General features: G+C 34.7%; 1 long non-coding RNA gene across 1 annotated transcript in view; it reads right to left on the bottom strand.

The window, feature by feature from the left end:
- The window catches only part of LOC110349779 (uncharacterized), a 168,258-nt gene that overhangs the window by 71,871 nt on the left and 68,862 nt on the right, over positions 1–27,525 (bottom strand). The window contains exon 2 of the long non-coding RNA XR_002396024.2: positions 17,500–17,616. This is a non-coding gene — a long non-coding RNA (uncharacterized LOC110349779). The remainder of the gene's footprint in view (positions 1–17,499; positions 17,617–27,525) is intronic.

The raw sequence follows: 27,525 nt of genomic DNA, 5'->3' as shown, positions 1-27,525 counted from the left end.
ATGTTCCATGTTTGTAGGAACCTGAATAAGAGAAACACCAAGGAAAACAAAAGAGGAAACCTCAACAGAAGTTGGTAAATATTTGCTTCTACCATGCAATGGAGAAAAAAGTTCAAAGAAGAAAATAACCAAAAAGTTGAAGGAATGGGAGGATTAGACACTATTTTCTCCATTAAATTTGGTTGCTAGAGAAAGCATCATTTTCCAAAGTCTCCCTGGCAAGCCTCACATGTTCTCAAGTAAGAATGAAAGATGTGAGGCCAGCTAAAGTCATCATCCTCATTGAAAAGCACAACTAAGAAGGGTATATCCCAACAGAAGTGGGTCAGTGAGTGTATTAACTTGGTGTCTGAAGAAAATGAGACTTTGTTAGTCATCACAGCACAAAGCATGGTAAACCCTTGGAAGCCTCATTTAAACGCTTTCACCTTGCTATGCCTGCCCCTGCATTTCCTTCATTTGGCCAAAATGACCCCCTTCTTCTGAACCCTGGGTTCTTCTCTCCACTTACATCAATAGTATTTACTCTTCTAGGCCCTTCTTGGAGAAACTTCCCCTAACTGCTCAAACACATGAGGCACCCCCTGTTCTTGAACTCCTAGACCCCTTCCTGACTTAGCAACTCAATTTAACTCTTAATTTTATAGATCAGCAGCACACAAGACTGTTCAACAGAGAAAGACAAGAGTAAGGAATAAATACACTCACTTATCACAAAAAACTCTCATTTCTCAGTAACCACAGTGTAGAAAGATGGCCACATCACTGCAACGTATATGCCCACTTCTGAGTTGATTGCATGTAAAACTACTGCATGGCCATTAGTAACTCAGTTAACATAGGAATTCATTAGTTCAAAATTGTAAGCCATTTAAACATAGATTTAAGTATTTTGGAGAAGCAAAGGGTGTATTTTATCAACTTTCTCACCCTGTTTGCATAAAAAGTAATTATCAATGATTAAGAAATTTAACAATTATTTAAATAACTTCTAAACATACATATGCAATTTGTTCAAATTTCTACCCCAACTCCAGGATGGTATCATCAGGAACATCCTAAGCAAAGTCTGCCAGGGATGCTTCCCAAGTATCCACGGAGGGATGAATTGAGGCATTGGAGTGAGTTCTGTCCATCAGAGGTCACACAGAGAAAGAAAATCGAGAAACTCAAGAGAAGCCAAAATCCATTAAGGGAAGCAATGAGTAAAAGAGAAGGAAAGATTTGAGATGGAAGCCAAGGAGCCCGAGACGGATCAAAGCTGGTGTATATGGCCAAGAGTCAAGGCTGGGATTAGTGAGAAACCTGACGATAGCATATTAGTCTTAGTGTTGAAAAACTCAAGCAACTGCTTAAAAATAGCCCAGAAAAATCTGAGACTGGACTGATTCATAACTGAGTTAAAGACATTTTTCTCATTGCCTTGGGACTTTTTTGGTTGCTTCTATATTTATTTGTATTATTCTTTGTAACATTAGACCATTATTAATTTCAATAATTTTCCCCAAATTCAAAGTTTTAGAGTCTCTATATATGCCTTTTTAATGTGCTTTCACTAGCTTAACAAATGTTTAAAAAGTATACATTACTCACAAACCTTAAAACTGACAACACAAAAAAAGAAAGTAAAATAAAACTGACAACACAGGTTAGTGATCATTCAATAGTGACATCACAGCACAATGTGTCATTCTTCACTCAAAACAACCAGATAGGAAAACAGGAAATGAGTAACTCTCAGTCACATGGCTCAAATTCAACTACCAAATAAGAATCTTCAAGCCGATTCTAGTTTTTTTAAATACCTATTTAAGTCTACATGATGGAATGTGAAATCCTCACCCAATCATCTTTAAAATTTAGGCACAAGAAATGTATTTACCAGTAATGGTCTATTGAATAACTGTTCCAAACATTCTGGAAGATAATTTGGCAATTCATATTAAAAACCTGCAAATACCCTTACCTTTTGACGGGGCAATTCTGTGCAGAGGACCATAATACTGATTATGCCCAAAGCAAGCTGTAAAGAGTTAACCCCACAATTAACTTGTTTAGAGAAGTGAGTCCAGCCGAAGCCTATGTCCCAAGGTCAGAGTAACTCGCACCCAAATTCCGTTCCCACAACTAAAACCTTCTGACTAGAAGGACAATGTTCCAATTGCAACTATATATTTTGTCTATTCTGCTCCTAATTTGAGAATGTTTTGTCTTGTCCTTTATGAGTCTTGTTTACATTAATTTCCATAGAAACTGCACATAGCTTGCCTTCACCCCAATTGATTGCCAATAAAATCAGTGGCTTGGACTGGCCAAGGCCTTTGTCAGTTGCTCCAGCATTGGTTGTCCTGGCACCCCACTTTCTCTCTTAGTTCTATCTCTTAGTGTATTATTTTTCTCAGGCCTGCATCATATACTAGGCAGGTGGATGCTGGAACCTAACTGCAGGGGTCTCCAGCAATTCCATTTGTGGTTTCTGAATTTTTCATAAAAAATAACTATGGATCAGTAAAAAGATTTGTCTGCAAGGATGCCTATCACATCACTGTTGAAAACAGTGAAAGAAAAATCTAAAGATATAAGAGAGTGTGCTTAAGTAAACTATGAAAAATCCATGTAGTGAAATTAACCATAGAATTTAGAAGAACACTTAATGAATATGAAATAATAAGTTACAAAATAAACAAAAATAGCTTACTACAAAAAGCATAAAATATTATCCATGATTTGAACATCCTCTCCAGAACCTATGTTGAAACTTAACCCCAAAATTCATACATCAATGGTGTTTGGAGGTGGTGTCTTTTGAAAATAACTAAGATTAGATGAATTCATCAGGTTGGGAACCGCATGATGGGACTCATAACTTTATAAGAGCAGGAAAAGGAACTCAAGCTTACATGTGCTTCCTCTGTCCTCCCATGGTATGATACATCAAGAAGACCTTCAGAAGATGCCAGCAACATGCTCTTGGACTTTCTGGCCTCCAGAACCATGAACCAAATAAACCTCTATTCTTTATAAATCACCTAGTCTCAGGTATTTTGTTATAACAACAGAAAACTGACTAAGATAGTGCCTAATTCTCTTAAAATATTAGAAAGATCAACAGAGACATAGCTACTAGAAACTTTACTCTGTATTTCTAGTTGTTCTTAGGCTTCTTAGTATGATGTGAAAGGTCCAAGTCCTACACACTTTCTTTGCCACTTTCTATTTTACTCACAACTGTCCAGTCATTTGTTCCTTGAGCTTGGAAAGTGGCACTAGCTTGAAAGCCTTAGGCCCTGACTATCTGTAGTTCTCTCCATGAAATATTCTTTTTCCGTTTGCCATCCTACCTTCCACTGACTCTCCTTTACACCTCTGAGTGAAACATATTCTATAGCACGCTACCCCTCCCCTCACTCTCTAATCAGTACCCCATCACTCAACCTCAGAGACCCTTGGACTCTGTTTTCATAGTCTTTACAATTACTGTAATCACATAGCTATTTTGTGACTGTTTCATGTCTGTTATCTCTAGAAGATAATAAATTTCATAAAGGTAGATTTATGTATTTCAGCTATCAGGAACTCAGTAAATTGTTGCTGAATGAATGATGAATTGGTAGAATTAGGGGAATTTTTTACTTCTTAACTTTTAGGTTTCTATGGCAATCATATATAAGTTCTACATATAAATAAAATATTTAATTATAGATATATCCAATCAAAATATTCTAAAACTAAAGAACATCATATTTGAGGATACAAGTGAATTATTCAGGTTATAACAACATTCCATTTTGCTTGCTAAGATAAACTAGATCATAACTTTAAAAATCAAAATTTAATATCACCATTTCTTATTTTGAACTTGAATTTTAGTTGCCATTTTTCACTGCAATCATTAGAAGCTCCTCAATGTGTAAATATGAACACCAAGCAGGAAGTCTATATGTGCATGCTGAAAAGAACTTTGCCTTAAGTTAAGAATCTACTTTCCAGATGATAAGTACTAAAATGGGAATTTCATGGGTCAGATAAAAGAAGAGATAACTCTTTAAATCATGAAATGGTTCAGTGCCATGTGTGAGCTAATACTATCTTTCTTTATTCCTTTCTTTTAGCTTTGACCTATGTAACAGAATTTGATTTCCACCTTTCAGCAATGGGAAAATAATTGCCAATATACAACATGATCCACAGTCTTAGTTTCTGATTCTTTTTTGATGAGAACAGATCCTTATGTTTATACTTGTCTTAGTTTAGTTTTTCCCCCTTTAAGTTGCTTCTCCATTTTTAAGCATGTAAAATGCACTTCAACACGTAGCATCACAAGAAGTGTAATCAAGGGATACAAAATGTTCCAGCTAAATTTCTCTTTTGAAGTGATAACCAACCAATTGCTACACAGGCTGCCTGCATGGTGGCTTAATAACATATTATGAAAAAGAAAGAAAAGAAAAGAAACCTCTTTTCAACACTAAACAGGAAAGTAAACCTGCCAAATTTACTCGAAAATATGAAATTAATTTCCTTCTGCAGTCTCACTGCCAAAATAACTTCATCCAATGTTGAAAGCTTGTAAGTTGAGTCTTTTCCTAAAGATTGGAAATTAAATGCTGTGTTCCTAATTAAGCCTCATTATGATTTCTTTTTTCAGAAAAAAAACAAATAGAGTACTTCTTTTACAGATAATCTGAGCAGTTCAATATGTGTACAAGGTTCTTGATAATACTTTATGATTATTATTATTAAAGTGGCAGAAAATAATGTTTCATGGCTTGGTGTAATTTTAATAAAATAAAATATAACTGTATTATTACAAGTGCCTCTTCTTGGCTCTCTCCTAGTCTATCCAAATTCAGTGTTTCTGGTGGAATCACTTGAATCCACATAGATTTATCTCACCCTATAAAAGCACAATTCATTAAACAGACTAGTCTATTTAAACTAAGGCAATTTTATCACAGTCAGTTCAATTATTTAACACTGCTTTTTTAACTCACTACTTAAAGCTTTCTTTTGACAAGTATTCCTTTAAATAAATGGGTTGTAATTTAAAGAATGAAAAAAGATCAAGTCCCCTTAAAATATATGCAATTAGCCTGTAGGGAGATGTTTTGTTTATACAAAACTAAGTTTTATTTGAAAGTTAAACTGAATCTCAAGTAACAAAGGCCACCAAGATTATCTTTCAGCAGAAAAAAATAATAAAACAGGAAATTTCTTTCCTCTATTAGTAGCACTTCTATTTAATAGAGTAAAATTTTGGCCAGACCCACATATTTAAAGTATCATACACGTTATTTGAATAATTTATTCAAAATTTGCACAGTCAACTTTGTCTTCCCAATAAAATAATAACCTGATTAATGACTGTAAAGCAGCTATAAATGGTGGAAAGAAAAGTTTAATATTGTTTAGCCAAGTGCTAACAAAAGTAAGTTAAAACGGTGTGATGAATCCTTTTCAAAAGTTTCCCCCATATTTTGTGCTAAATTATGAGACTTAAAATTTATTTAAGATTCTCAACTTGAATGGCCCATTTAATTACCTAAATAAGTAATGTTGCCATAATTAAAGGAAAAGGAAGTTGTGTTTATAGCACACAGTATTTATCAAACTATGACTTCACAAAGGCAATTTCATTTGCCTTGCATTTGGATTATCCTAGAAAAATAAGGTGCAAAGATTCAAGATGACATTCTGAGTCCTTTGTTTTTGTTCAAACGAATCACTGTGATGAGTGGACTGATTCTGGTCATGGCTTTTTGTCAGATTTCAAGTAGCATTACCCCTAAATATACATATGTACAATATATTATTGTTACTAAAACATTATTCAGGTGACAGTAATGTTTAGTATTTGGCCCTTTGTATTTTTGTTTTTATTCTTCTTTCTTATTGTTATTAAGAAACAACTATATATGGCTTCCATTTTAATGACTCCCACTCACCATATTTTAACAAACAACCCAATGGAGCAAATGACTCCTCCTAGTATAGATTAGAAAATTAATAACTTTTACCAGAAACAAATAATTGTCCTGAATTGAACCTTTCTTTATATTGGAATCACCTAGAAATTCAAGGTTGCATACTGAGATATACCAAAATTATTCTTTTCTTACATGAAAAAAGAATATTATATTTAATAATAACTCTATATGCCCTCTGGATTTATTTTGTACCTTCTATATCACCAAAATGAAATACACAATTTTCAGTGAAGCATTACAATATTTTCATAGGATATAAGTGCCAAATTTAACCAGTCACAGGTCATAAAACCTAACAGCCAAGTTGGAGATCATCCTGAAAGCCTCATTTGGATGTAAATTCATGTGGATTAATTAGCTAATTTAGGTCTGCAAGGGTAAGCCAAGCTATACCTGGAGGGAAATGAAAGAAAAGTGTAGATAAAAAACTACTTGCAAACACAATACTTAATGTTGCAGTGTGTATACTTTCATTCTAAAACCTACTTTATCCCCACCTTTCACCTGTCCAGAAGATGTGCCTAGTGTCCCAGTCAGTACTGTCTCTGACCTAAACACATAGTTTGGCTCCCACTGGCATCACTGCTAAAAATGGTAGCTGAGGCTAAAAACACACAAGTGTGTAATGGAACTACTGTAGCTGACAAAGCTGATAGAGTGCTGGAATCACAACAAAAATGTTTTTCCACAACAAGGACCTAATTCTTTCTTCGACCTCCAGTACAAGATGTATCTCTTCAAATCCTCTCCAAGTTCTACATCTGTACCATCATTTCGTGTTGCCAACAGTCAGGGTCCCTACTGTAATGCTCTTCAGTAGCATGCACTAGATGGGCTTTGTGATTGCTGCTGCTATCTTCTTTATTTACATTGGCTATTTTTCATTAGTCGACACTAAGCCTTGGGAGTCTTGGAATGAAAGAAGTCATATGAGACTGAGGGAGTTTAGGCAGAAACAAAGCATATTTCTGTGTACCTGCAGAAGATGCATTCACCAGTGTTTGCAGGTACAACTCCACCTTGACATGGTCAATATGGGACAAGAGAGGGCTGGGGGTGTCGCTCAGTACCTAATAGAGAGTAAAAGCCTTCCATCATAGCAAAGTAGCTTGAATAACCCTACCTGGCTCAGAATCACCTCAGCCTGACATAGAAGATGAAAATTATAACTTATGGAAACAAGGCTGTAACCACACATTGAAAGGAAAACTTAGGAGACGAGGGTCCTCAGAGGAAAGAATGCATATACCGAGCCCAGGGCCCAAGAAAATTCCCCAGTTAGAAATATTCACAAACAATCCTACCATCTGATGTAAGTCAGGACAATCATTGCCAAAGACTGGTGTCCTTTTATTCATTTATTCAACAAACATTTAACAAGCATCTACAATGGCAAGTCCCTACCCAAGAGGAGCTTGAAGTTCTAATACAGGAGACAGTAAATACTTGCACAGCCAAGTATCTATTACAGTTACAGTTTGTTCTACAAAATGATGTAGCCTGAGCTCAGGGTAGAAGGATGTGAGATCCTGGAGGTCCTGGAGGTCAGGGAAGTCTCCTTGGAGAGGTGACATTTGAGATGAATCCTAAGGCTAGAAATCAGGGAGAAGAAAAAGTGCATCCAGGCAGAATTGTTGTGTCCTTTATAAGAAAGCTGGCTGAAGAGAAGAGAGCTCAGAAGTTTTGCTCCAAACAGTCTAGCAACGTAGGCAGGGCCTGATCATGAATGACAAGTTGGGATTCAGCCCAGGGCCTCATATGTGCTAGGCAAGCATTCTACAGCTGAGCTACACCCCCAACTCAAAGAACCAGTTATAAATGGTAGATTTAAATATCAAGGCCCTGAAAACGAATCACACCTAGGCAAAAGGCCAGTTAACTGGTCTTGTAGTTATGCAGATAAAACTGAGATTGGAGTGTGCAGTTACCTGGTGGTCATCAGCATCCACAGCCCTTTGGAAAACGGTATTTTCCATGAACTTTCCAAGATTCTGCCTTCTCTAGCAGCTATCCTTGACTTCTTAGTTTATGCAGCCTCAGTTTATAGCCTCCCAAATCTCATCACTCTGTTTTTGCTTTCTGCTTACACCTAGAAATTAACCAACCAGGGATACAAGAATATGCCCTACTAGTCCTCCCAGTGTAAGTACACTTGAGAGGGTAGAAAATGCATAGCAGTTAATCTGCACTTTTCCAGTGGATTTTCAACTTGTTCTACTTTGTCTTTGGACTCCCTACTTCAAGACGTTCCATGAACTAAACACCAAATTACCTCTATTTCAAATCGTCAAAGCCCCTGTATGTTATTAAGAGCAAGATGGAGGATAAAAAACTACCTTTGTCAACAAAATGATAGGCTTTCACTACATTGCAGAGAATGAAGCTCCCCCTTCAGGTTAGAAATATAGTTAGAGATATGGATCTCAAACTGCTTTTATTTTTCAGATTTAGTCAAGTTCTTCAATGCTTTCATATAAAAAAAATTCCTGGAATTCAAGTTTTGAATCTAGAATAAGTTTTCATTTTTTTCTATGAAAAGATATTCAAAAAGTTTTTATTTACCTCTTGAGTTAACAAATAAGGATATTGCATTTTGGCAATTATAGGAAATGCATAAACATCCATCCCAATCAAAGACATTTATCTTAAAACAAGGACAATTCTTTTCTTTAGAGATGTTTTCAATTTTCTGAGGTTCCTTGAAAAATCTACAGGAAAACACGCCACATTTTATATAAGTCTGCTTCAATTTGGTTCCATATATCATAGTTCTAGTGAAAAATCACACCCAGGTTATTTTATTACTTGGTTGGTGAATTGAATTGGTATGATTTCCCAGCAGATACGAGGAATAGGTATAATTGCTGATTAGCATTTCAAAAAGTTATAAGCTACCTCTGGGTGATATCTGGGGATTGTGAAAAGGAGAAGACATTTTTGTTTATTTGATCGATTTAACTTGTGAGTTTTTAAAGGGCAGAGAAAGTATAGAAAAACAAGTGTTAAGTGTATTGCCCCAAAGGCAATATTCACTATTGCTCCCTGGAATAATATGGAAATTTCCTTAAGGAAATAATCACACAAAGTACTTACTTCAATCTTGCAAATAACTGATAAAATGCAACTACAGACAATCAAATAGTTCATCTTTCAAAGATTTGTTTGTACATTACTTAGAATTTAGAAAAAGCATATTTTCCAGATAAGAAATAGTACAGTACAGTATTTACAAATGTAAGTATAGCATGCCAACTTTATTTTATGGGAGTAAACCTCATTTTTCCTATATATTTAAATTTGTATAAGAATACTGTAAGATAATAGAAAGCAGTTAGGTTTTAGGTACAGGTCAGATTCTCATTCTTTTCTATGGAATGTAAGTGATAAGGAAAAGTTTTAGATAACTTAATAGATTGAATATTAAGGTAGTTGTAGAAGCAAAATAAGTAATGTGTTCTTTTAAGATTTGCTTTTCCTGTAACTCCTTGTTTAAGGTGAGGATTATCTGACTCTAACCAGTAACTTCATTAACCTAACAAAGTTACCATGCCAGGGTGAATTTACAATGTATATGGCCTATCTTGTGTCTGTGACTTGTAAATAGGAACTGGAATTGTATTTACGTATCAAAGACCACTAGGGATGAGATAATGGCTAAAAAGGATATAAAAAGGGAAACGCTGAAAAAAAAGGGGACGCGGACACTGACCAGACTGGTTTCTGGCGTTCCCGTCCGCTCGCGAGAAGAAATTTTATTATTTCATCCGAATTCTGTGTCTCTGTGTATTTTTTTCCGAGATTTCTGCAACATAAGGGCTCAGTATGTTTGTTTCACTTCCCCACTCTTTGTTAGTTAATAGGCTGGTTTGAATTCAGTGTTCTGAGAGCAGACATAGGAAGTGAGGAACATTGATAAAGTTCAAAGAATGGGAAAATTCAGTGACCTCCTCAATGTTGCAAAGCTTCCTTTATAGACTCACATACTTGTGTTCCTGCCAACCGAATCTTCTCATGGCAATAATCTATTCTCTGATCTCCAGTTTTTAACAAATTTTCACCTCAAACAATACAGCAGGGCTGACCTCTGTTAGGTATTTGAAATGAAATCATACTAATATATGCATGTAACTTTAAGGAAGTTTTTTAAACCCTACAGAGTACCGTAATTTTTCTTTAATTCATTTTTATTAGTACACATTTGCAGAACATAATGATTACAATCATCGCAGGGATTGGGATGTGTACCTAACACAACTTAATTCTTTTTACTTCCCTTTTCCCTCTTTTCCCTCCCTCCTCTCTCCATCTCTCGGTGCCCTTTCCATTTGCAAAATATCTCTCTCCCTGTTTCCTATTATCTATCTTTTATTTTGCTCTTTAAATTATTTAAACTTTCAGTTTCTCATATAAGAAAGACCATGCAACACTTAAGCTTATATATTTATTTCACTTAACATATGGTCTCAAGATGTAGCTATTTTCCTACAAATGACTCAAAATTATCCTTCTTTATGGCAGAGTGGTACTCTATGGTGTACAAATATGACATTTTCTTTATCCATTCATTTGTTGAAAGACATTTAGGAACCATTCCAAGATTTAGCTATTATGAATTGTGCTGCTGCAAACATGGGTAGGGATGCATCACAATAATATGATGTCTTTAACTCTTTCAGGAAGATGCCTAAAAGAGATATGGGTAGGCCAAATGAAATTTCTATTTTTAGTTTTTTAGTGAGGAATCTCCACACTGATTTCCATAATGGTTGTGCTAGCTTACATTCCCACCAGCATTGTACAAGTGTTCCATTTCCCTCACATCCTCCCTCGCTGATGTGTTATTATTTGATTTCTTGATGATTGTCATTCCATTTGGAGGAAGATGGAATCTCAGTTTATTGTATTTTGCATTTCTGTAATAGCCAGAGATATTGAACATTTTTCATGTATTTATTGGCTATTTTTACTTTTAACTCTAATTTTTAAGTGATTACTTATAATCTAATGTAATTATTTTTCTAATTTGTAAAAAATTTTAGTTGTGCATTTTTAGAAGGGTTAGGATATGGGGGGGAGGGGGCTGACATGGAGAATCTACCACAAAAATCTTGTCAAGTAATCTATCCTGAGTATCATTTTCCCTTCAGTGAGACAAGATTTTGAGAACATTTTCTCTGTGTCTACATTTAAACTTATTTCATTATCTGCAATTTGTGTGTCAGTGTCTGTATGATATTGTGATTGATTTCAAGCTTTATCTAGTCTTCATCTGTTTTCCTGGCACATAAACTCTAAAACCCTTAGTATCACCCGAGAGACAATAGTGTCATTTTTATGTTAATAGGGTATATATATGTGTCATGGATAAAGCCACTGGTTATTGGTAAATAACTCAACCTTCAGTCCTTCTCCCCCCTGAAGTCGTAGGGTGGCACTGAAAGTTCCAATCCAATGTGATGCCTTGGGCTCTCTGATGAACAGCCCCACTCTGAAGCTCTCTAAGGACCTCCAACCACCAGGTACCTCATCCATTTTCTTTATCTCATTCTATTATCTCTAGCATTCAATGAAAGAAAAATAATATTTTCCTGATGCTTTCCTCATTGATATTTTATTAGCTGTATCAAGCTATTTGCTGAGCTATGCAAGATATATCTCAGTATCTCACTGACAGAATATATATATATACATATATATATATATATGCATGTGTGCATGTTTGTTTATGTATCTGTGTATATTCTAGCCATTCTCTTTCCCTGTTTAATTTCTCTCTGTCAAAGTTCCACGATGTTCAGCTTCTTCATTAAATCCTTACTTGTATTAATCATAGCTGTCCTTAAATCTCTGATAGTGCCAACATCCAATTCAACTCTGAGCTTGCTTTTCTTGATTGTTTTGTCTATTGACAATGGACCTTTTGCCCTTTGTTTTCTGTATACCTTAAAATTTTTATTGAATATTGTGCATCATAGAGACATGATGTGCAACCATCAGTGTATTAGTGGAGCGACTTGAGCCAAACTAGTGAGAAGTGTTTTGGTTTTCATACTGCTATACTATCTTTTTGCACCACAGTCTTCAAATTCTTCTAGTGGTGTATTGCTATTGCCTGAAGGTTAGTAAAGATGTTACATGCAAAAAGCTTTCTTAGTCTTTACTCTACCTCAGCTTTCAGTGATCCATCTACACATGTCCCATGTAATGGTTCTTTCTCTGCTCTCACTCACCTTCCCTACTGTTGTTAATCCATCTTCTTGTCAGAAAATGTAGAGTTTCTTGGACACCAAGGTCTCTGAGACGTGGCTTTTTCTGTTATCCATGGCAACAAAACTCTGACTTGTGTCTGTGGTTTTCTTAGGCAAGAATGTCCCCTCCTTCAGAAGCAGCAGACCTCTAGAGGTGTTAGTGTTGGTATAAATACAAGATACTGGAAAGAAAACTGTCTCCTATCTTCCTATCTCTTCAGCCATGACTGCAGTGCTATGTACATTTGATGTCTCCCAGCACCACTTCTAGTCCTGGCTGCCTTCACAGAGTCATCTTTAGAACTGTAATGTTTTGCAGATGTTAGAATGGAATAATATTTTTAACTATAAATATTTGCTTTGGTCTATTCTCCTTTGAGTACCTTGTAATCTATATTTCTGTCATTTTTCTTTTTCTTGTAATTCCTGAAACAAATCAACTTGTAAAAAAATCAACCTGTTTTTTGTACTTATTTTCTTAGTTTTTGAACTTCTGATTCAAACTGTATATTTAAAAGAATATCTCCAAATACTTCTTGGAGAACATTTTCTTTAGCTTGAGGTGTTGTATTATGCTTTCCTTCTGCTTTGTAATAGTTTCAGAGGGAAAATAGTCAACAGTTAAAATTATTAATTCAAATTTTCTGTTTTCTCCTTACATCAGTTTTGTATGAAATTTTTGCTGTTTTTCTATTCCTAAGCAATTCATGGACAAGGTTATTAGTTCAAGAGTGCCCTCTTCTGTTAATTCGATAAAACACAAATACTTAAATGGACATTCATAGGGAGGAAGAGAAGACATTGCCAATTTTTTCACTTTTTTTTTCTTCAAGAGCCTTAACTCTTCCCTCTGTTCCTCTCTTTGCCTTCATTATCACATCTCCAAGGGTCATTACCCTTTCTCCATATATCTGATTCTCCTAAGGCAGTGCTTCTCCAAAAACACCATTTCTTTCCCTGAAGATAGTACAATAAACTACCAAGTCTTAGCTCAGTATTCAGAATTTTGGTGCTTATTCTTGGACTTTTTCTTATGAGAGTGATTTCTGTGCTTGATGTAAGCATCTCCATCCATTTACCCTTCTCATGGAATCTTTTACACTTTCACTTCCCCCTATGTCCATACTTTTAGTATAACAGTAGAAACACCCTAGAATTCGTTTTATTACTTACAGGTCATTTGCAAGTTTTGGGGTTTTTTAACCTATAATACTAAAAGTATGATTAGGTATGTGCAGTTTACATATTACTGAAGGAAAATGTATATAGAGAAATAAAATCAGACATCCACTATTCACATTGTACTGTATTCATAAAATACAATGTTATACAGCATTAAAACAGAATGGATTTGTAATAAACATTATGTGAAAGAATGTCCAAAACATATTCATTTGAGAGTAGCTGGGTACAGAAGAGTATAAATACTAAATGTTCTTATTTGTATAAAATTCTGTAGCAAGAAAAACCAATTTATTCTTCTATAAATAAGACCAAGTGTTCCCTGGGATACTCAGTAAAGGAAATTCACTTCGAAGGAATACAGAGAACTTATTGTGATGAAAATATTCTTTATCTTGATTGAGGTTACAGTTACACAGCTAAAAACGTGTCTCAACTTCTATCAAACTACACTTAAAATGTATGCATTTTGTCTCACATAAATTTCTACAGCACTTAATGTGATTTTTAAATAACACAGTACATAAATTAAATAGCTGATTGGATACAAAGGAGAGTGGATTCATAAGGTAAATCAGAAAGACAAAATATGGAAAATATATAAGAAAACATGGAGAAAATAGAAAAATATCAAGTTTGCATTTAATAAGAATTTGTGAAGACAGTAAAACAGAGAAGAGGCAATAGTCAAAGGAATATGATGGAATTTTTCACAACCAATGAAAGAAACAAACTTTCATATGAAAAAGAAAACAAATCTGAGCACATTGATTTTTCTTCAAATATATTATAGTGAAATATGGAATTTTTAAAATGAAGAAAAAATATCTAGAAGAAAAAGAAGAATGATGAATAATTCTCTTCAGTAAAAAGAGATACCAGAAAACAACTAAAGAACTGTAACATAAAATTTTATACCTAGCTAAATTACACTCAAAGCAAAGACAAAATAAATACAAATTCACATGAAGATAAACTGAGGGAATTTCCTATTCACTGATATTTCCCAAACAATTTACAAATAGTTTAATTCATTAATAATGAAGTAAATCAAACAACAGTGTTGAAAAATTACTAAAAAGTGGAGATTAAGGTATCTTGGCACACATCTGACTTCTAATAGTTTGTTTTGTTAAACAAATTTTTATCTATGTTCATACTTTTTTCTTCTATTATCTTTATCCAGTTTTAGTATTAGCACAATGTTCATTTCCTAAAATGAGGGGAGATGTGTTCCTTCTTTTTTCTGCTTTAAATGTTTGATATAATTTATCAGTTGAAAATGTATACAAGCCTGCTGTTGTCATATAGATAGGTTTGCAAGCTAGGAATACACTTTCTTTAATAGGTGCTATTCAAATTTTATATTTCATCCAGAGTTAGTTTCATTAATTTGTCTTTCAAGGTACTTCTTAGAAGTTGTCAAATTCATTTCAAAAAAGATTTTTGTAATATGCTTTCCACATCCTTTTAAATTCTGTAAAATCTGTGGTAATGTCTTCTAGATCTTGGTATTGTAATTTTTAAAATGTGTAATTGATATTGTGAAATAGGAATAAAAAGTCTAAAGGAGTAGGGGAAGTGGGAGGGGTAGGAGAAAAAAGAAGGGAAAAGAAAAAATATGATAAAAGGAAAAAAATGGAAACAAAGTTTTTGCAAATAGGGAAGGGAGGGCAGGGGAAGGGGAAAAAATAAGAACCAAGATACATAAGATCCTAATGATGAATGTAACTGTATTTTATACCTAAAATGTACCAATAAACTTAATGGAAAAAAAATACAAAAAAAAAAAGATATCTTGGCACAACCTTACAGAAACAATAAGAAACAAAAATATATGAGAAGTTGTTACTATTTTGTTCATTTCAAAGACAAAATATTATAATAGGTCACAAAAGGTGTTATCTGAAAGGATCAAGAAAGGTATGGTTACATTTCAAAATTGAAGATAAATGCAATTGGATGGTGGCAATAACATTTTATGTTCTACAGCATGGTTCACAACATTTAATTGCACATTTCAAAATAGCTAGTAGGGAAGATTTTTAATGTTCCCAAGACAAAGAAATAATAAATGAGGTAAGAGATACACTAATTATCCTGATCTGATCATTATATATTGTATATACGTACTGGAGTATCACGCCTACCTCATAAATATGTGCAATTACTATGTGTTAGTTAAAAATACAAGAAGAAAGAAAGAGAGAGAGAGAGACTTGGAAGAAGTTTGAGGAAGAAAGTATGACACATAGTAATGGTAACTAATTAATAGCACAGACTCTAAAAACAGAATGTATGTATTCATTTCCTCATTTGTCACTATCCAACTGCATCTCTTTAGGTAATTTTCTCAAATATCTAAAGCTCTTCACGTATAAACTTGAAACAATAATACTACCTACATCAGTGAGTTATTGTAGGAGTAAATGAGAACTGTTTTTCAAGAGAACTATGGAATGACTTTATTCCTGGTGCTTGCTAATACTCAGGCATTTTGATTCTGAAATCTAATCAGAATTGCATAGATTTCCCTTGATCAGGTGTGTTCATTCCTAATAAAATTTTTATGAATTCATTCCTATGTGATATTTTACTAGCTATGACTTTGGACAATTCTCTTGAGCAGTATGAGGCTCAGTTTGTTCATCCATAAAATGGGAATAATGCTGTCTCTCTTTTGGGGTTCTTATGATGAATAAATTAGTCAACCAGACCAACAATGCTGAACTAATCCAAAAGATGAAGTCTTTACTTTTACCTACATGAGCCCACATGACCCAGATTTTATCTCATGTTAGTCTCTTACCACACACTCCTCTCCAGCCCCACTCACCGCCTTGCTGCTACATGAATGTGCAGCTTATCCCTTGCCAGTCGTGGTTGCTTTTGCATTCTTTTTGGACTTTATTTAGATGCTGTCTTATCAATAACAACTTTCTCGACTACTCTTGTTTCCAAGGACCTCATATCCACATTTCAAGCATTGTTTTCCTCCATAATACTATATATAATATATTAATATTATATGTCAATATATTGTATAATGTATTATATATTATATAGTTATATATGTAATTTATATAATATATATTTCACTTTTTCTCTCTTGTTACTAGAACCTATACTTCATGCATAGTCAAAGTTCTCCAGAGGAACACAGCCAATGAAATATATATAACTATAAGAGGAGATTTATTAGATTGGCTTATATAATGAGGCTAAATAGTCCTACAATGGCTATCTGCAGGCTTGAAAGCCAGGGAAACCCAAAGCTACTCAGTCCAAGAGTTGGAAGCCCATGAACAAGAGGAATCATTGATGCAGCCCCTGTCCAATGCTGAAGGCCTCAAAGCTTTCTGGAGAGTGGCTGGTGCAAGTCCACATTCAAAGGTTGAGAAATATGGTGTCTGATGTCCATACGACATTAACAGCAAAAACACACCTGCTCAAGAAGGGTTGAGTGCATGCACAGGTGACCTTCTCTCTCTTTTTGGTGACACTGGGGTCCCAGAATATTGGATTATGCTGCCCATGTTCAGGGTGGGTCTACCCAACTCAGCTAACCAATCTTCTCTGGAAACATCGTCACATACACACCCAGAAATGTACTTTACCAGTTTTCTAGATCTTTCCCAATCCAGTCAAGTTGACAACTAAGAGTCACCACCATACTTCATAAAAGCAGAGATTCCTAAACTTTTTCATTGATGTTTCTCCAGTATATAGAACAGTGCCTACCATGCTGCTAACATTCAATAAATGTTAACCGAACGAATCATTTAAAGGTTCCATATCAGACACATATCCTACATGTTTCCTCATCTTTTTTCTGTGTTGTCTGCCTTCTAGAACTTTAGTACCATCTTCCATTTTTTTTGCAATTCAAACTATACCTTATCTTCCAAATTTAAGCTCTGAGTATGTCAGGTCCTACCTTTTAGCTCTCAATTTATAGCCATACCTGTAAGTTATTTCCAGATATGGATAAAACACTATACACATGATAAGAGACCTGGTATTCTGAGTGATCAACCAATGAGCTAGAGAATGCAATACAAAAAGAAAAAGAAAACTCCTACCTGAGGAAGAACTCTGAGCAGTAGGAAACAAATGAGGAGGGAAGGAAATGTGAAGACAGCAACATTTTCTCTTTCTTTGCCCCTCAAATACTCGGTGGTAGAAATCTTCCTTGCAACCTGTTGGGAGATAAATCTTGTACCAGCCAGACAGATGCACTTGCCCAGTTACTTACAATGTCTCTTTGTGGCTTGTTCTGAAACAAGAACCAGTACAGTGATAAATCTATTACATTATTTCCTGTCACTGTTTATTTCTCTTACCACCCCTGTTTTCACCTTTATTTCTTTCGACTAGGCTTGTACTTTTCAAATCAAGTCCCAACATTGCAATCTTTGTCATGGACTCTGTTTTTTTTTTTAAAAAACCTGGGCTAAGACAGAATCTTTGATGTTTCCATGCATTTGGATTCAAGGAACTAAACTGCATTAGTTACTTGGTACGTGAGAATACAGTGCTTAGAAATAAGCCTGGTTAGGGTCCCAGTCATACCATTTCCCAGCTACATGGTTTGGTAATTTATTTAATCTTTGCGATCCTTAACTTCTTCAGGTATAAACATTCTATCTCTTCCTGTTGAAATGGCATAACACCATACAAGGTCTAACACAAAACAGTTGTCCATAAAACCAATGAAATAGAAAAGGCCATAGTACATTAATTAGTCTTCACAACAGTCTAAGGTACCGTGGTGAATAATTTAGAAGAGAGGAACTCCAAGTATAGTATTAATGAGATTTCTTTTATACTGGTGAATATAGCTGACATCCATTGTCGCTGCTCAGATTCCATGGTTTCGTGGCTGCATCTGTCTACAAGTGAAACGACAGTCATCATTTTATGATATGAAAGATGACAGGAAAGTCCAGGGACAGTAAGCCATCTAGCTTGGGAGGGTTCAATGGTAGAGTTACTTTTCCAAGTAAGGGATTATTACACTAAAGCTTGTGCAATCTCCACTACACTGTTTTTTTGCCTCTCAGCAGATAAAAGTAGCTTACAAAGAGAATACAGGATGTCTTACTGCACACATTCTCATTTCATTCAGTTTTATTTATGAAATGTGGTATTTTGTTTTTAAGAAAAGGCAATGTCACATTGTTATTAGTTGCGCAGATACTAATAAAATCTAAATTATATTAATCTATAGTTCATTTGAGGAGACAAATGGTGTCAAAGACGTGGCATTTTTCATTATAATAGTTTATACTACATCTTTAATGAGCATATTAAACAAAATAGAGTCAAAACTTACACAAATTAAGATCAACCAATTCTTGCGTACTTTTGGCCTGCCATCTAGATTTCTCTTTAAGCCTGAACATTTTATTTAAGGTGAATTAATCAACATGCAAACAGAAGATAAAACAAAGTCAGTGCTAAAATGTGCTAATATTTATTAAGAATATTTAACTGTGGTTTATCCAGTGAAAAGTGAACTGCTGAGTATTGTAATCAAAAGAATCCGTTTTCTTTCAAATAAAAACATTCATGTGTTCAATCATATTTTTTAAAGATGAAGCAAATTCATTGTTTTAGAATTCAATATATTCATTGTTCATCTTTTTCTTCTAATTTACCCTCTAACAGGGAAAGTTAGTGTCATGAAAAAAGATACATCTATTTATTTAAATGGTGCTGACATACACTTAGAATTTTTAAACATGTTTATTTATACTAGCTCTTTCTACAGCCATCAATTGTTTCCACACATTCTTTGAAACATAGAGGGATTTGAAGAATGGTAGTAGGGCCACTTGTGTGGTATAAATATATATATTGCTATGTAAACATTATATACACATAATATACATGCATAACACTAAGTCTTGCTTGTACAAGAGCTAAAGTAAGACTGTGCCTTCTGGCTCAGCTCAAAAAATGTAATTTCCATAATGAATCTTTTTTTCCTTATATCCTTCCAATTCAACACCCAGACAATAAGATAAAACTTCATACACACTAAAGAAAACTAGGGAGTAGACACACCATCAAAAACTAAATAGACCCCAAACCAACGAATGCTAAATAGTCAAACATCATAATAAGGGAAGTGATTTTTTTATTTAAGCCACTCCATTTTCAACATTCATCAGAGAAAGAGAGAAGCTTCCATTAGTTTTTTATGGATGGTAACTATATCTGCTTTAACATTCCAGAGCCTGCCTGGGTATGGTAATGCTGTCATTATTGTGAGTAGCTGTAGGCTTCTAAAGACTCACTCTGTCTGGTGCTTATTGCCCGATGGAGATTAATCTCTAAACAATGATCTTCTGGTACTGTTAACCTTAGATTTGAACTTTTTAGTTCATCAAAATAGAAAGGGCGGGCTGCAGAATGTCAGAGAAAGTATCTAAATGTATTTTAAAAACCAGAAACTGATCTCTTATTGTAATAAGTCTTCATCATGAAAACATAAGAAGGAAAGGCCTGTGGTATGGTATTGTTTTTGTCTACCTTTTTCACTTATTTACCCTGGGGAATTATCTAGTGGTAAGAGTCTCAGATGAGAAAAGTCCAAAAAAATTCATGAAAATGCTTTTTTCCCCTTTTCTCTTTTATTGTTTAAGCTCTGCCCAGAATTGAACCATGATTACAAGCCAGTTCTATGTTCACAGCAATTTATCTTTCCACATCACTTGTTTCTAGGTGATAAATATGTCGTTTTCAAATTATTGTGTCATTTGTGCAGTTAATTATATGCATTAGAAATTATTTCAAGGGAAATATAATTTTCACCACACATATACTAAAGTAGAAATCTTCCCAAAACCATATCACTCATATGCATTCAATTTTGTGACATTACTAAGTGGAAACCTCAAAATGAACCGATTGGGGGGAAAGTAATGAAAGCTTTAAAGAAGGAGTAAACTATCACTCCTCACAAATCCCTAGAAAATAGAATACAGCTATCTTCTGAATTGAATAGAATCACATAAAGACCCCTAGAAAAGTCACAATTGTTAACCACATGTAACTGAACCCCAAAATTATGAATATTTGATTATTTCTTATTCAACTATAACGTTATATATTAATTGTAACATAGGCTGATCAACCTTGTACTACTTTTTATTTGCATTACATTAAACAACTTAAAGGCAATTGCTAAGATTTCTGGTGTTGATATATCTTTCCTTCATCTTACCTTTATATAAGGCTTGATTCTCTTTATATCATTTTGCAATGATGAATTTAAAAAACAAAGTACTTATTAGCCTATTATCACAAAGCTGACTAAACTCCAACCAAAAAATCCACTCTTCAATTTTACTTTTATTTTTGGACTCAGTTAAAATACACCTAAAATATGTATGCACTGGCTTTTAGAAGATGTAATTGTGATATTAAATTTTATTGAAATTTCTCAGGTTCTGATTTGTGTACAGGCTTGTGCACTGAGTTCCCACGAAGCAGTAAAACGTTTAAAATACTGTCTGTGCAAATGCAAAATTTATGAATTCACACATCTCTAGTTGATTTATGTGAAATAATAATGCACTATTTAATGCTTAAACATGGCTAGGAGCAATGGTAGGCTATCAAGATGTACAATGGAATAATAGATTTAGAAGACGGATAACCTTCTTGCCTAGAGAAGCTTGTTTAAAGGTGTTGTACAGATATATTAAACTATATGTAATTTTATAGTAACTTAATGCTGTAGGCCTATACTGCAAGCAATAAAAGATTACAACCATGGCATTTGCAATAATAAAATGATCTGGCTATTCAACATAAGGTATCTGAGGACTAAAAAGAGATAAGGAACTTGTTTAAAACTTTTGTCCATTTTCATTCATTGCTCTTTACAAAATATTTCTTTTTCCTTCATGTGGCGAACATAAATCCAGGGGTCGGTGCTTGTCTCTCATCACAGAACTGAGGGAAAAGTTTTCTTGTGAGGACGGTAATTGGAAGTTCCCCAGAGGCCTCCAGGCACATTTAATTATCACCTGCTTTGCTTGGAAAACTAACTAAAAACTTATTAAGATGAAATATAACAGAGAATTACACGTGACAGTTATCTGATGGTGCACTCTATGTCTTATACTGCATGTGTATTTTTTAATATGGGAAGAAAATCTTCTTTCATCTGATTTTTTAAATTTTTTGATCATTGAGATGCATTTGCTCAATTTTATGCTTCTCTGAGTGAAAAGATACAAAACCTTAGAATTTTTAAAGTTACTATTTCAATTATGTAATATCTTAAAATTTTTAAAGATTTCTTTCAGTTTAATCTTCCATGTACAGTGCTGATTTAAGGAAAAAATGTCTTTCTATAATTATGAGAGATATTAACAAGATAAACACATTTAAAATATGTCCATTTGTATTGTAGTTTTGACTAAATTTAACACTTGTATTCATTAATCTATACTCTGTTAAACAGCAAGTCACTAAAGTGATTTCAATAACCAAAGAACTTTTTTACAAGAAAATGATTTTGTTTTGATCAATGCAAAATTTCAATACAGCCTCTTTTGAAAGAATCAAAATTTTGGCAAATCAAAACATTAACCCAATTCATTTTACATCAATTAACAGAGTTACAATTTTTTTTTTTTTTTGATACCAGGGATCAAACTTGGGACCTTGTGCTTGTGAGGCAGGTGCTGGAACCACTGAGCTAAATCCCTGGCCCCAGAGTTACAAATCTTAAAAACCATGATGACTAGCACTAAGTCCTAAATTTTCAAGTTATATTTCAAAAAGGGTCAATTGTAATCAATTAAAATTTTGATAACATTTTCAAAATACCCATGAAAAAAAATTTTCCTCTACCTTCTAAATCTTCATTGCATGTTTATGGCTACAGTGGCTATTTAAGACAAGGTTTTCAAAGCTTGACAAGGATATGAATTATATGAATTTCAAGTCAGCTGTATTTGTCAGGAAATAACCTGATCACATATTAACCATCAAATGTTCAACTCCCTTTCTGAGCATACAGTTTCTAAAGAGCAAAATTTCAACAGCTATTGTTAATGGCATTTCAGCAACTTTTATTCCCTATTTACACATACAGTGGAAACACATAATTAAGAAATATCTCAGTGCTGAAATATCATCTTAGTGGGGCACTAACTGTTGAATGATTTTCAACATTGCCCTTAGGAGATCTGCAATATCTGAACAGTCAGAAATCTAGTAACCAGTTGAAACTTGTCAAAATATGTGGTCAGTCTCACTTTTGAAAAGGCAGAATGTAGCTTAGTGTCCATTGTAACCAGGTTTCCTGCCAACATCTCCCTTGTTTCCTGAGATGTAATCAACTGAAACATAGTGCAAATAGGTCCCTGTAATTCCCTTTCTAAAAATAAGATGGCAGAACTGGGACTGTGGCACTAGTCAAGTTGGCTTACTAACTGGACACACATGTTTATATTCAGAAAAGCATTCACACCAATACAAATGGTTTATTAAATTTGATTTTTATAACTATTGCTTATTTGAATATTTTAGATTGGGAGTTACAACACCTTTCAGGTCTCTGCTCAAATGGCATCAACATAAATATAATATCAATATAAATGGGATGGCCTTCTCCACCTTATTCCATTTACAATATTTTATATCTTTTTATCTGCTTATTTTTTTGTCATAGTACATCTAATACCCAACCTACCTGAATTGCTATGTAAGCCTGTGCTTCTATATTTTTTGATTTCCCCCTACTAAAATCTAAGCTCTATGGGCACAGGAACAATCTCCATTCTGTTCTCTACTCTGCTCCTACACATTGGACACACTTGGGACCTGGTCACATTTGAATAGTAAGTACGTATTCACTGATCAAATGATTTATCTCTTTCACTAACTCTTAAGCCTTCAACAAGTCTCTGAATTCTTCTGGGTTTCTGTCTCCTTCTGACTTCTAGAATGGGGTAATTAGACAAAATAATATCTTAGATCCTTCAGATGAAATCATTTTAATTTGATTAAAGTGTTTTAATTTGATCCACAGACTTTTCTCTCTAAATTACAAAATGTTTCCATAAATTCCCTTAGACAAATACTGATTTCTCAATCATAATTAACTTCCATAAAGCTGCAATAAATATCCTATTTTTCCATTTTAATAATTCAAATATGCGTTCAACTACTTAAATTTAAAAAGTGTATTTTTTTGCTCCCAAAGTCCAAATCTACCACCCTTCATTGCCCTGCCTTGTGATAATTAAACTGGACCCACTAAACACTTCTCCTCAGTCAAGAGGTGCAGTTCTACACATCATCCTTCGAGGGCAACAGAGAGACAGTGGAGAGGAAAATAGTGTCTTTTCTACTTTCGGTACAGTACTAGAAGTATTTTCCTCGAACACCGGGCGTGTGGGACACCAGTAGTGCTCAGTTTCCCAAGATTCAGCAACAGCCCTCTAGGCACCATCGTATCAAGCTCAGGGGTGCCAGAGCCAGCATCCCAGATGTCTGGCAGGCGACCCAGCATGCACTTACCGAGAGAGTTCTACCTGTGTTCTAGCTGATTTCCCAGTCACTTTCACTTGCATCTACCCAGCAGGAGACTTCCTCCTCACTAGTTGCTAGTCAGCCTCACCTTAGCAAGCTTCTCCTCCAACCACTGAAGGGTGGAGACCACTCCCTGATCTCCCCTTCCTTGGCATCTGTCTGCGCTAGAGCCAGCAGCTTCACTCTCTGCAGACACTGTATTCTCCTGCGCTCTTTACGGCTTCATAATTAATCCCTACTTACTACTTAATGATTCTTATTTAAATTTTTTTAAACTTTGCTTATTCTGATTACTGGATGTTGTTTGTTTTGTTTCCTGGCTGGACTCTGAATGATAGTGATTTTTAAACTTTTTAATAAAAATTAATATATATGCTATTATACTAATATTTATATGTGCATATTGTAAAGTTTGGGAAGCTATTATAATTTTGAGACTTTTTAAGTTAAGATGCCAAAAAAAACACAGAAATATCTAAAGTCTCAAGGTACATTTCCTTAGTTTCTAGTTTTATGCATAGGATTGTTTTTTTAAAAAGATGGATTTCTTTTTTCACGAGTGAGAGAAGGAAACTGAATTTAATAACCACACAAATCCCCAGATTCCAATTTTGTTTATTACAGAGGATAAAAATTGATCCGTAAGATGCCCCCATGCAGACTGAGATGCACCCCTTACACATGGTTGCTCTGTACACCATCAGAGAGCCATGCACATTCACTGCTAGTAGCTTAAATAGGACTAGGCATGGGTGTTTTCTAGTTAGAATATGGCATCTATAGACCCCGTGAATCTTGTGGGATGTTACATGCTTTAATGGAAAATATACAATAAAGCTTCATGTGACAAAGTTTTTTTTCTCTTAAAAGAACTCTTTCAGTTGGATAGCATATATATTATTACGAGTCCCCATTCTCGACTTTCATAAGCTATGTGCGATTCTCAATACTCAGCAGCCTTGTAATTTCACCTAGCTGGAGAGATAGTGTCACTGGACCAACACTACGCACACTTTGTGTCTCTCTGAAGCTGAGCACATATGTCCTTTGATCTTTTGAAGGAACAATTAAAATCGGAATTAGAAACAGGTGCCCTACACTGGCAGTAACTTCTGAAAAAAGGAAAAACAGCATTCTTCAAACTTTAGTCTTTATGCTTTCACTGCTACTTATTAAATAATTTGAAAGTGTTATCCCTATGGAAACACTTTCAGAAGTGGAAAAGAAATAGGACAATAAAACAGCATAATTCCCACCCTAAATCATAGTGAACATCTCAGGCTGAGCCAGAGAATAAAAGGAAATACCGCAAAAGAGCAACTTCTAAACCTGCATCGTGTGGAAGTAGAGACTGTTCTCACCTGACAAGACCGGAGTTTTCTCAGAACTGTCATTACTGTCAGGTGGCCATCTCATTCCTTCCTTTTTAGACTCTTGCTGTTTGTCATCTGGTCTCAATCCTTCGTTGTGTAAATGCTAAGATCTATGTAGGTTAAGTCCAGGGTTACTTTGTTAATTGCTGGACCTAGCTTTAATGCATGAAGAACTGTAGGCCTTGTCCTCAAAATCAGTTCAGAAATCCTGTAGCAGAGGCTTCTTATTTGTCCCCAAAGTCCAGCCTCCCCTGCCTTCAAACTGAATTCCATTTTTTAGATGTGCACATTACTGCTTAGTCTCTTTTACAGCTAGCTGTGGTTGTGAGACCAGTTGGCATATAAGAGGTAAAGAGAACTTTTGTGTGGATTCCAAGAATCATGCTTAGAGGTATAAGACATGCCCTTTTCTAGCACCTGGATGTTTCTTACTGGCTCAATTATAACTAAACAACGGTCATCCTAATAGCCATCTCAAGCCCCAAAGAAGGAAAATGGATCTTTGACACCACAGAGCCATCTTACCATCCTTGGGTTGCTTACCTCAAGAAAGAAATTTTCTTGTTTAAGCCATTAGTAGGGGCACACAGCCCATCCTAACCCTAACTGGTACTGGTAATTTTAGCTCCACAAATCTTGTGGCCACCCTCCTGAACTAAAAAACAAGCCTTCAAGTCTATGTGATAGATCCAACAAAAAATTGAGACTTTGCTACTCAAAATGGGATCCACTAACCAGCTACAGTGACATCAGCTACAAGTTTAATAGAAATCCAGACTCTCCTTACAAAACATGAATCTGCATATTTACACATTTAAACCTGAGAAGCACAGGTCTAAAATAACTGAGAGTTCCACTAAATTCTGTCTGTGGCATCGGCTTCAGAATGTCACAGGTGTGAAGAGTTTCATTGCAGGGATCTTCCCATTAAGACAACAAGTAATATGGACTGGGGCAAGATGTTCAAATTCTATTTCAAGTGTGATAATCATTTGTAGATAGCTATCGGGTGAGGTTCTCTATTTAAAATTTAATAATCATCAAAACACGATTGTCAACATAATTTTCCCTCTCAGGAAGCTGTAGGAATATAAAATGTCAACACCAGGAAATATTTGTCCCTGCTTTACTTTTGTTGTTGTATAATAATTCCTTGCAGAAATAGACACATTTTAATCCAGAGTCAAATTTCTTAATCCCAGTATGGAATTTTTTTTCCCACATGCTATGGTTTATTTGTAAAAAGGGAAGCAAAAGCTCTCTACAATGGCTTGAGATGTCTTGGAAGTGTCAGATAAATTTGACTTGGTCATACAGTGAGTCAGAGAACAAAATTAGACCACCATGAGTCCTGATCCTGAAAAGCTTCTTCAAAAAGACTGTTTTAGGGTGAAGTGCAAAAGTTATATAATGTCCATTTTAATCAAGTAATTATAGTGCGAAAAAAAATTCCTCTTGAAGTATTAACTGGTATCTCATAATTATTAAAAATAATTATTACTCTCTCAAACATAGCATTGTTCAAGGATGGGCACTAATAAATAAACTAAAATGAGCAGCTTCCCAAAAAACTGAGTACCTTCTCATCTAGCCTGACTCCTGCCTTGGGGAGATGCTCTTGACTCTTGCTGGTTCTGTCTGGTGCTTTTCATGATATATCATGCAGTTGTGATTAAAGACATGAGGGAACTCAAGTCACACAGACTGAAGGTTACAATTCAAGATTTTCAAATACTACTTTAAATATTGTATTATATGTTCTTACATATTTAGCTGAATTTTTATTTAATAAAATTAACATATAGCAACTCCCATATTTAAAATGCACAATACAATAACTCCTTATATATGTATATACCAGCTAAACCATTACCACATTACCACAATCAAGGCAATGAACATACCATATCTTATCTCAATATTCTTGCCACTTTCTGAAGCAGTTCTGGAAGTTGTCTTCTAGTGTCTTTACAAGGTGTGATCCAATATACAATGAATGTTGCTTCTGAATACCATCCAATAGAAAGGCAGGGTCATAAAAACATTAGTGTGTTCTCATCCACTTTATTCACTGAATCTGGCACCTTATGACTTCTCAGTTCCTCGAAGTCAAAATGACCATGAAAGGTAAATGTTTTGAATGGACTCAGGACATCAAAGCAGCCAACACAGCACAAC

Source organism: Heterocephalus glaber, unplaced genomic scaffold (assembly GCF_053883595.1).
Source record: "Heterocephalus glaber isolate CG9 unplaced genomic scaffold, H.glaber_assembly_v1.0 deba00001472, whole genome shotgun sequence".
Classification (NCBI taxonomy): Eukaryota; Metazoa; Chordata; class Mammalia; order Rodentia; family Bathyergidae; genus Heterocephalus; species Heterocephalus glaber.
This window is presented reverse-complemented; position numbering and strand designations above follow the sequence as displayed.